Source organism: Phyllostomus hastatus, unplaced genomic scaffold (genome assembly GCF_019186645.2).
Source record: "Phyllostomus hastatus isolate PE091 unplaced genomic scaffold, TTU_PhHast_1.1 phas_scaffold_78, whole genome shotgun sequence".
Lineage (NCBI taxonomy): Eukaryota > Metazoa > Chordata > Mammalia > Chiroptera > Phyllostomidae > Phyllostomus > Phyllostomus hastatus.
This window is the reverse complement of record NW_025334041.1, coordinates 32,451,064-32,463,330: the sequence shown is the minus strand read 5'-3', so window position 1 is coordinate 32,463,330 and position 12,267 is coordinate 32,451,064.

The following is a 12,267-nucleotide window of genomic DNA, read 5'->3' as shown; positions in this document are numbered from 1 at the left end:
AGGAATCTGAGCTGTATTTTAAAGTTACAGGGAGACATTGACATTATTCTGAAGAAATGTAGAGGCACTTTTTAGCAGAGATGGAGAATGACAGAATCACATTGGTAAGGAAACATACCTTAATGGTGCTATTGGGGGGACAGGGAGATGGGAGGGCGGGTGGCTCAGAGAGGGGAGATTCAAGCTGGAAGACCAGTTAGAAAGAGAGTGCCAGGCACTGCAGTGGGAACAGCTGAAAGCCAAAATGAGGACTGTGACATTGGGAAAAGGAGACGGGCACAGGCTTGAGTGACATTTCAGATGAGAATTGGCAAGCTCTAGTGATCATATAGAAGTAGAGAGGGAATAGGAGGAGCTGAAGGAGACCCCAAAATTTCCAACTTGAGTCATTGGAAGATAATGATGCTATTGATATAAAGACAACAAATAGGAGGAAGGGCAAGGAAGTTCTGGTGAGAAGAATCAAGTTTTCATGGTGAATTTGTGGTAATAGTAAGACACACATGTAGAAACCCCAACCAAGAGTTGAGATTGGAGCCTGGAGCTGGGAAATTAGAGCTGAAGACATCAATGAGGAAACAATCAACATGAAACCATGGGTGTGGGAGAGGGTGATCAGGGAGTGTGTCGAGAGAAGTAAAGAAGAGCAAGAATGAATCCTTCAGCATGGCCTTAATCTCATTGTGGAAAGAAGTTATGCCGCCCCCAAGAAGTTGGAGCAGTGACTCTGGAGTGAGCCAGTGCACACCAGTGCTGAGGTGCAGGATTGAGATGCAGGATAAGGGCGGTGGACAGCACCAAGCGCATAGCACAGGCAGATAGATGTTGCTCATAGACGTAGCTATCTTGCAAACTGCAGTGATGCTTTTAAACTATTAGGATGTTTCAGAATACTAGGGAACACCTTGCTAAATGTTGGGCATCGTGGTAGCTGAAAACAGATTGTAGATTTCCAAAGTGTCTTGAATCTCAGGATGCATTTTCTTCCCTGTGAAAAGGGGGTGCACAGTAGAGGTTTTGTCTTACAGGACAGAGGTTGCCTAGAGCGTCATGTAGAGAAGGAATCTGGGTGATGCCCAGGCTCAGTGGGAAACAGCACTGGCCTCTGTGAGCAGCATCTGTTCTCTGTGGAGGGAGTGGGGATACAGTGTCTAACCAGCCTTCCCTTCATTACATGCTTTCTAGGGTGTTGGTGAAATTCCATATAAAGTTCTATGATTATCAGAACGTAATTATTACATGCATCACCTCAAAAGTGGGGGTTGGGGGCAAATGTGTCCTCATGATTTCAAGCACAATTCCCCAGTGCCATGACTCACACACTACAACAAAGCTGAATGTCAGGCTCTCTAAGAGGAATGGATAAAAAAATGTGTATCCAATATGATAAATAACAAAGAGTCACCACACACCTTCCACTCAGCCCTTTGAATGCGGGCGTCAGTGTGTGTGTGTGAGCGTGTGTGTTCAGCTGTTTGGGACTGTGAGTGAATGTTTTCGTGGGAGTGTGTGAAGGGAACTGGAAGTAATTGCTTTTTACTGAGAGAGGAACAAAGTTATTTAAGTTTCTCCAGTTAAGCACTTTGATTACAGATAGCCACAGGTAGGGAACATAAAACCAAATGCTGATTTGAATTGTTCTCTGAGGAGAATTCATAGTAACCACATTAATAAAATTTTAGATGAGACTCTCTAGTCTTCTAGATAAATAACTTGAAAAAAGCTCTTATTGTGTGATTACTCATTATTATAGACATTTACTCTTCTTAGTCTTGAAAAAGTTGCACATAACCACTTTTGGAAAATATTATAATTTAAATACTTATTGGAATTAATTTAAAAATAATTTTGCTTTGTGGAATTCTAGAGCTGTAGTCCTTTGTATTTCTTCTAACACATTCACTGTATTGTAGGAATTTACACCGACCATTTCATCTCTGTGTCAGAATATGTTTTGCCACACATAATGTGCACTTTTTGCCCACATTTTTTAGGAATGATAAGAATGTACATTGTACATGTGTAGTACTAATTCTGTATCTATATAAATATTTTTAATCCTTTTATTTATGCTTATGCATTAAAAGTGTAACTCTAGAAAACAATAACGATGTCCGTATGCAAAATGATACCCTGGAGTATGATAGTTGGTTTTGTTTCTAAATATAAGTAAATAAATAGTTGAATTAAAAAAATAAAATGAAAGATTTTTGTTCCCTTGAAAGTTTGGGCCAAAAATATCGGTGCACATTATACACAGCAAAATACGGTAATAGCTGTTATGGCAGCACCTTCCTGTGTCTGGCATATAGTAAGTGTATTTGTTGACTTGAGTAATAATGACAAAAATTACATAAATGATGAATTTATTTTAGTTTGTTTCCTGTGAGAAAAAAGGGGGGAAAAGAAAAATAGATTAGGGTAGGAAGGATTTGCTTGGATAAGCATTTATTGTATTTTCCCTCTGTGCCAGCATTGGGGATACAGTGTGAACCAGACAGATAATATTGGAGCGGGGAGGCTTTTGGTCAAAGGATACAAACTTCCAGTTTAAAGATGCATCTAATGTACGGGGTGATTATAGCATAGTGGTTATAGCTAATACAACTGTATTCTATACTTGATAGTTGCTAAGAGAGTAGATCTGAATTGTTCTTACCACAAAAAAGAAATGATAATTATATGACATGATAGAGTTGTTAGCTAATACTACAGTGGTAATCATTTTACAATTTCAAATCAACTTGTTGTACATGTGAAACTTATGTCCAAGTTACGTCAATTGCATCTCAAAACTTCTGGGAAAATGACAATGTGGATACTGAAAAATGTCAAGGGCAGAGAAAAAAAAAGTGTGGCACTGTGGCAAAGAAAAAGAAGAATCGAAATAGGGACAATAAAGGTGGGGAGCCTACTTGAGATACATAAGAAAGGCCTTTTTCAGCAAGTGGTGTTTAAGCAAAGACCAAAGTATGATTAGGAGTTAGCCAGGAGCAGAGCTGGGGGAAGGAACCTACCAGGCAGAGGTTGCAGGGCGAGACAGAGTTTGGGGTGTTGGAGAAACAAATCTTGAGTTTCTCCAACAAGGTTGGAGCTGAAGGTTGAGCTGGAGACATAAGCAGGAATCAGAATGTGTAGGGATTTATAGGCCATTAGAAGGGGTTTGGGTTGCACTAGGCTTGACTGAGACTGTGATTTTCAACTGTGCTTAAGAATGGAACATGTGAAGAAATGTTTGGGAGTAGGCACTGAGATATAAGAGCAAAGGCACGGGGTAGTAACTAAGTCTGGTGTCAAAGGAGACTAGAATAGTTTGTGATGTGGGGGAGTTGCATAGGGGAATGTGAGAAACTATTCTCTTTCGGAGGGTCCCCTTCCACACAATAGCTGCTGCCTTACTGTGAGGAACGTTGACAGGATTTTTCTCAAAGCAGACGAAAAGCTGAGCCGATGTGGAATAGATGATTCCTCTTCTGTGAATGTTTTTGCTGAGTGAGCTGTCTGACCTTGGTGTATGGTGTGTCAATGCTATCCTTCACGAACATTCAACTCTTTTCCTGTCATGTCCTCAGAAGGAAATAAATCATTTATGTTAGTTTGGGTAATTGAAGCTTTTCATTTCCAATTTACCCCGGTGCATGTGTGACTAATTTGAGTTGGTAATCATTATTAACCACGTACAGCTTTCTAAGGGATAGACCACAAGTTGGGAAACATTGCATTTCCATAAAATGGTTGTAACAACCTTGAACTTAAGCTTTCTAGTGTAAACGTGAAACCTGACCGTTAACGTTGTATTACATTTCCAATAATGACTGTGTCCTTTTTTTTCAGGCTTCCTTCAGGATTTTAATTATCCTTACAGCCTCTCTGAGAATGACTGAACTTCTAAATTCCCTTAAGTTAAAATTTTAAATTCTACTGAACTTCTTTGTATTTTATTGCTTTTGCAGTATGACTTGCGTGGCAATTTAAGATAATAAGGGTTTAAAAAGCTCTTGAAACAAGTTTTTTTAAAAAAATTTATTTTAATCATTGTTCAAGTACAGTTTTCTTCTTTTTACCTCCATCCCAGCCCACCCACCCAGCCCTCCCCACTTCCCTCCCATTACAACCCTCCCCTTAGTTTTTGTCCATGTGCCCTTTAAATTTGTTCCTGTAAACCCTTCCCATTCTCCCCTGAAATTCCCTCTTCTCTCCCTCTGGTCACTGTCAGCCTGTCCTCTATTTCAGTGTCTTTGAGTATATTTTGCTTGTTTCTTTGTTTTGTTGTTTAGGTTCCTGTTAAAGGTGAGATCATATGGTATTTGTCTTTCACTGCCTGGCTTGTTTCGCTTAGCATAATGCTTTCCAGTTCCATCCTAGCTGTTGGAAAGGGTAGGAACTCCTTCTTTCTTTCTGCTGCATAGAATTCCATTGTGTAAATGTACCATAGTTTTTGGATTCACTCAATTACTGATGGGCATCTAGGTTGCTTCCAGCACTTAGCTATTGTAAATTGTGCTGCTATGAACATTGGGGTGCATAGGTTCTTTCGTATTGGTGTTTTAGTGTTCTTAGGATATAGTCCCAGCAGTGGAATTGCTGGGTTAAAAGGCAGATCCATTTTTAGTTTTCTGAGGAAGTTCCATACTGTTTTCCATAATGGTTGTACCAGTCTGCAGTCCCACCAACAGTGCACTAGAACCCCCTTTTCTCCACAACCTCCCCAACACTTGTTGTTTGTTGCTTTGTTTATGATGGCCATTCTGACTGGTGTGAAGTGGTATCTCATTGTGGTTTTAATTTGCATCTCTTTGATTGCTAGCGATATTGAACATCGTTTCATGTGTTTTTGGATCCTCTGTATGTCCTCCTTGGAGAAGTGTCTGTTCAAGTCCTTTGCCCATTTTTCTTTTAAAGATTTTATTCATTCATTCTTCAGAGAGGGAAAGGAGGGAGAAAGAGAAAGGGAGAGAAACATCAATGTGCGGTTGCTGGGGGTCATGGCCTGTAACCCAGACATGTACCCTGACTGGGAATCGAACCTGCGACACTGGTTTGCAGCCTGCACTCAATCCACTGATCTATGCCAGCCAGGTCCATTTTTTAATTGGGTTGCTTGTCTTCTTAGAGTGGAGTCATGTAAGTTCTTTATATATTTTGGAGATTAAACCCTTGTCTGAGGTATCATTGGCAAATATGTTTTCCTATATAGTTGGTTCTCTTTTTATTTTGATACTGTTTTCTTTAGCTGTGCAGAAGCTTTTTATTTTGATGAGGTCCCATTTGTTTATTCTTTCCTTTATGTCCCTTGCTCTAGGGGACATATCAGTAAAAAAGTTTCTTCATGAAATATCTGAGATTTTCCTACCTATGTTCTCCTCTAGGACTTCAATATTGTCATGGTTTATATTTAAGTCTTTTATCCACCTTGAGTTTATTTTTGTATAAGGTGTAAGTTGGTGCTCTAATTTCATTTTTTTAAAGATTTTATTTATTTATTTTTAGGGAGGGAAGGGGGAGAGAGAGAGAGAGAGAGAGAGAGAGAGAGAGAGAGAGAGAGAGAGAGAGAGAAACATTAATGTGCGGTTGCTGGGGGTTATGGCCTGCAACCCAGTAATGTACCCTAGCTGGGAATCAAACCTGGGACACTTTGGTTCCCAGCCCGCGCTCAATCCACTGAGCTACGCCAGCCAGGGCTTCATTTCATTTTTTTTTTTTTTTTGCACTTAGCTGTTCAGTTCTTCCATTTATTGAAGAGGCTATTTTTACTCCATTTTATGTTGCTGCCTCCTTTGTCAAATATTAATTGACCATAGAGACTTGGGTTTATTTCTGGGCTCTCTGTTCTGTTCCATTGGTCCCTGTGCCTGTTTTTATGCCAGTACTAGGCTGTTTTGATTACAGTGGCCTTGTAGTATAGTTTAGTGTCAGATATTGTGATCCCTCCTACTTTACTCTTCTTTCTCAAAATTACAGCAGTTATTCGGGGTCATTTATGGTTCCATATAAATTTTTGAAGTGTTTGTTCTATGTCTGTGACATAAGCCATTGGTACTTTAATAGGTATTGCATTGAATGTGTAAATTGCTTTGGGTAGTGGGGACATTTTGATGATATTAATTCTCCCAATCCATGAACATGGTATATGTTTCCATTTGTTTGTGTCTTCCTTGATTTCTTTCCTCAGTGGTATGTAGTTTTCTGAATACAGGTCTTTTACCTCTTTGGTTAGGTTTATTCCTAGGTATTTTATTTTTCTTTTTGCTATTTCAAATGGGATTTTTTTCATGATTTCTGCTTCTGTTGTTTCATTGTTGGTGTACAGAAATGCCTTTGATTTCTGGATATTGACTTTGTATCCTGCTGTTTTGTCAAATTCATTTATTAGGTCAAGCAGTTTTTTGGTGGAGTCTATAGGATTTTCTATGTATACTATCATGTCATCTGCAAACAGTGACAGTTTTGTTTCCTCCTTTCCGATTTGAATGCCTTTTATTTCTTTTTCTTGTCTGATTGCTGTGGCTAAAACTTCCAGTTTATATTGAATAGAAGTGGTGAAAGTGGACAGCCTTGTCTTGTTCCTGATCTTATTGGAAAAGATTTTAGTTTTTGCGCATTGAGTATGATGTTGGCTGTAGGTCCCTCCTATATGGCCTTTGTTATGTTGAGGAATGCTCCCTCTATTCCCACTTTGCTGAGTGTTTTTATCATACATGGGTGCTGTACTTTATTAAATGCTTTTTCTGCATCTATTGATATGATCATGTGGTTTTTGTCTTTGCTTTTGTTTATGTGATGTATTACATTTACTGATTTGTGAATATTGAGCCATCCTTCCATCCCTGGGTTAAATCCCACTTGGTCATGGTGTATGATCTTTTTAATGTATTGCTGGATGCAGTTTGCCAATATTTTGTTGAAGATTTTAGCATCTATGTTCATCAGCAATATTGGCCTGAAGTTTTATTTCTTGTGTCTTTATCTGGTTTTGGGATTAGGATGATGTTGGCTTTATAAAAAGAGTTTGGGAGTCTTCCATCATTTTGGATTTCTTGGAATAGTCTGGAGGGATAGGGGTTAGCTCTTCCTTAAATGCTTTATAGAATTCTCCTGTGAAACCATCCCCTCCAGGGCTTTTGTGTGTTGGGAGTTTTTTGATTACTGCTTCAATTTCTTTTGTTGTTATTGGTCTGTTCAGGCTTTCTGCTTCTTCTTCACTGGGTTTTGGAAGATTATATTTTTCTAGAAACTTGTCCATTTCACCTAGATTTTCAAATTTTTTGGCATACAGTTCTTCGTAGTAATTTCTTACAATCCTTTGTATTTCTGTGGTATCAGTTGTAATCTCTCCTCTTTCATTTCTGATTGTGTTTATTTGGGTCTTCTCTCTTTTTTTCTTGATGAGTCTGCTTAAAGGCTTGTCAATTGTGTTTATCTTTTCAAAGAACCAGCTCTTGGAGTCATTGATCCTTAGAATTGTGCTTTTAGTCTCTATGTCATTTAATTCTGCTCTGATCTTGGTTATTTCCTTCCTTCTACTTGCTCTGGACTGTCTTTGTTGTTGTTCCTCGAGTTCTTGTAGACGTAGGGTTAGGTTGTTTGTTTGAAATATTTCTATCTTTTTAAGGTATGCCTGTATTGCTATGAACTTCCCTCTCAGGACTGCTTTGGCTGTGTCCCATAAGTTTTGGGTTGTTGTGAGATCATTTTCATTTGTTTCCAGAAAAATTTTGATTTCTTCCCTAATTTTATTCTTGACCCATTCATTGTTTAATGAAACAAGATTTTTATAACTTATTTTTATTGTTGTTCAAGTACAGTTGTCTCCATTTTCCTCCACCACTCCCCCGACCCCAGCCATCCTTACCACCCACCCTTGATCCTACCCCCCTTGGCTTTGTCCTTGTGTCCTTTATACTAGTTCCTTGACCACACTTCCCCCTTTTTGCCCCTCCCCCCATTACCTCCTTCCATCTCCCCTCTGGTTTTTGTCAGTTTGTCCTTTATTTCAGTGTCTCTGGTTATATTTTGCTTGTTTGTTTGTTTTGTTAATTAGGTTCCACTTAAAGGTAAAATTATATGGTACTTGTCTTTTGCCTCCTGGCATATTTCACTTAGCATAATGCTCTCCAGTTCCATCCATGCTGTCGTGAAGGGTGGTCATTCCTTCTTTACTTCTGCTGTGTAGTATTCCATTGTGTAAATATACCACAGTTTTTTGAGTGGATCACTGATAATATATGTTTAATGCTGTAGATACTTTCAAATAAAAGAGGTGAAGACTTTTAACAATTTTAGAAAAATATAGATTTTTAAATAGAACAAAATTATGCCACGCTTGTTTTCCTTATTAAAGAAATAATTTCCTTTTTAAAATTCAGTATTTTCTGACACATTCATTAATAAGTATATCTCATCAACTTTTTAAAAAACTTCTATCTGTTAGGCAAAATTTGGAAACAGAAAGTGTAAACTTAAATTTTATATTGCTATTACTTGCAGTAGTTTGATATAAAACTACTATGGCTTCAGTTGAACTTGGTGGGTGGGACATGTGCTATCAAAAATTGTGAAGAAAAAATTGTGAAGACCTTGGTGAGGGGACATGTGATATACAAAGTCCATGTTAAATAATGGGGGTAAGGAAAGCTTGATTCTATGTACGTTTAGAAATTTTTCCCCAAGATATCAAGGCTGCAATTACCTGAGCTAAGAAAAACCAAATTTGTGGTAAGTTGAGGCAACTGTAAATGCAGCAAGACAGATCTTGCACTGGGTCAAAGATTGATTTCTCTTTTGTACAGAAAATTTGTTTTGAGCTACAGAAATGTAACAAGCAATACAGAAGGACTATTTGTTTGACTCTAAAATTACCATTGCCAGGTTTAAATACATCTTATTTTTTATTAGAGAAAATTATATCTCAAAAGCATGCTAACTTTGAGAAGGTTAAAAATGTATCCATTCTGTGTTAATTCTCTCTATGGCCATATTCACATATCTTTCAAAAATTCCAATTAATGTCTTTGAGGGAGTTTTCTTTTTTTCTCCCTTCACTGTGACAATTTGCAATTTATCTTCTTAGCTCAAAATAATTCAGGACAGTCTGTGTTATCTTCTGTAGAATGTCATGTCCCCTCCAATAAGTTATGAAAAATCACCCTTTAATTATACAACCTGAGTATGACTCTTGATTTATAATCATCTGAAAAGGCCTCTATAAATAACACCAAAGGAAATAATAAAATATTAAACCATATTTTATTTATTTTATTATAATTACAATATATTTTTAAATTAATTTCTTTATTATCCTTAATTCATTTATTTTAGAATCTACCATAGTTCTATAATTATGAAAAATAATTTACTGACTGGTTCTTTTTAAATTTTTTCTCAATCACTTATTTTATACAGATTGAATCAATACTGCTATATCAAAATTCTGAAATGCATAGTACTATATTTAAAGGATTAGTGACTTTGGAGTTGTTTGATGTTAAATAAAATTATGAATAACCTTGTTTTCTGTGCTCTGTTTGACTTTTATCCTTTCCTCCTCTATCAGGGAATCTAAAAAACTAAAGTGCAACTCAGCTGTTTGTCTTTGAAGGATAACAATTTGAAATGAGAGTAAGTTGATAGTGTAGTAATAAGGTCTGGCGATAGCTTTCCCAGGAGATATCTCATGCAAAAGTGATGGAGGCCTGCCCATCATCTCACACAGAATGCTGCCATTCTCGGCTTTAATAGGAAAGCATTTAGCTTCCGCACCTGCTCCAGGAGATGAATAGCTGTCATGTACTCCAACAAAAGAGAGGAAAAACTGTCACTATTATTTTAAAAATATGCATTGGCATAAGAAAAAGTAAAATATTTTGAGCACTTGGGATTTATTCTTCCTGTTCGATTAGGCCTGGTTTCTACAGTGAATTATTTAAGTTATATTGAATATTATTAGAATTTCCCTATTGAGTTCATCAGTATGACTTCATCATTATGGAAAGCTCTTTGAATTATTAAAGAGGGCTTGTGTGCGTGCCATGTGAGTAAAAGGTTAGGCCTTTATGGTTACTGAATTTTCAGTGGCATGAAACAAAATGAAACACCTAGATAAAATGTAAATGCAGTTTTTACAAGTATGTCAGTAAGACATAAAATTTAAACTTGATAAAGATAAAATGTATTCCTAAAATTTCCCTAAATAAAATAAATGTTAAAGTGGAATTAAGTGCATATTGAAATTGATTATTAGAAGAACAAAACATTCTTATAAGTTTTTAGATTCCTGATAGATTGACTATGAAGCCAGAGTCTTGAAATATTTTTTAAAAATACTGAAATGCTATGCTTTTTCCACAGCATTTTTATTCCTAACTATTACCACTTTATTGGGGAAAACTACGGAGGAAGTCTCTCGGATCTCTTGTACATTTTCATTGCCTCCCATGGCGTGTGACATGCTGATTTCTCTCATGCTGCTGTCTTTCAATTTTAATTTTCCTTTTTAAAATATTCAAGAGACTTTAAGATTGTAAATACACACTCACACACATAGTGTGTATGTATGCATAAAGTTTAGCAAAGATTAATCTGACTCATCTTTTAACAAACACTAAAATTAAGAACCCTAATTAATTTTTCCCCTTAAGAATATTCACTATTAGAAATTATTCACTTATTTCAGTGCTGCTGCTATTGCTTAAAACGTCTTTGGACCTCTTTCTTTGAAATGTCCTTAAAAATCTGCAAAACATTTAAACTACATCTTCAGTGGGGGCAGCTCCCATTTTTGGAGGACGGTTGAGAAACAACACAGGATTTGTTTTTGAAGTAGTGGAGAGGCGTTCAGGGCTGTGGTGATGAACAGGTAAATGAACGTCCCAGATAATTTGTTTTTGGCCAGTGTTGGGGATGGGCTATGAAGAATCTGTTGTGTGTGTGTGGGGGGGGGCGTAAAAAAGAAAAAGCAGAAGGAAAAGGAAGGGCTGAGATGCATATAATGGCAATTTAAAAAGCAAAGTACAAACTGGTTTCAGCAGTGGTTGAAAAGCTTTGAGTTTTTCATGGTGACTGTTTTGAAAGAATGCAATCATTTAGAAGTACCAGCAGCCCATGGAGCGAGCTCATTATATCTGCATTAGGGTTTAAAGTGGTATACATTCAAACTGAATCTGATTACTTCTTTCTAGGCTCTTTGACCCACCTAGCATTAGTCTGGCCAAAAATCTTACTTTCTACCCAGCACCATCATGTTTGATTCCTACTGGGGAGACATCTTAACCTCATTGAGTTTCTGAACACTCTTGAGTTGCGTAGACAGCACTGAAGGACAATGGCTCCAGGAAGTGTTGCCTTTGGACAGAGGAAGCAAAGTCAATTTAGGAAAGAGGGAAAGATGCCTAGATTCAGAGAGAGAGCCACCATTCTAATCTGAACTTTGGATGGATTTTCACATTAGGGAGGTACAATCTGGAAAGGGACAAAAAGTGATCAATTTAATACCAGTCGCTAGCCTAAATTTCATACTAATTATCCAAGCTTCTTTGTGTCATACTTGATGAGCTCGAATGGTATGTTGGTAAGAGGACATCAAGATTTGGATTTAGGAGACCTAGTTCTAATTTAGCTCGACCCTAAATTATTTATGATCTTTACCAATTAGTTCAGGAAAATGGTGGTTTTCTATTTTTCTGAATGAATCCTTTGAGACAGGAAAAAATTAGTGCCCCTATTGTATAGATAAGGAATTTAAGAAACACACCAGCCACCACAAATTAAATTCCCCAAGATCATTTGGTTTCCAGAGGTGGAGCTGCGATTGGAAGGACACAGCTCTTGTCTTTAAAGAAGCTGTGTCTCTGTGAGATTACGGCTCAAAAATTTCCCTTGAATTTGTTTGAAATCATTCAAGAAAGAGGTTATTATGCTAGAATAAACTTCCCTGTCAGCGAAACTGAACAGTTCTGGAGGAAAATGCTTTCTCTCAACTGTACAACAGTGAAACAAAAAACCCACATTGGGTTATAAGGATAGGTTTACTTTTTATTACCCTTGTATTTGGTTCAAACACTTCCAGTGATTTCCAGCTCAGATGTTTACTTTGTTCATTACTGTGAAAATTTCAAAGAACTTAAGATTATATTAAAGGAAGTCTTCTGGTCATCTGGAAATGAAATACTAAAACCTTAGGGAATCAGTTTTCATATTTAGGAATGGTTTTATGTCCACTGTTTAATCCCAGCTAACAACATTTGAGACCTGACTGTGTACAAAACATTA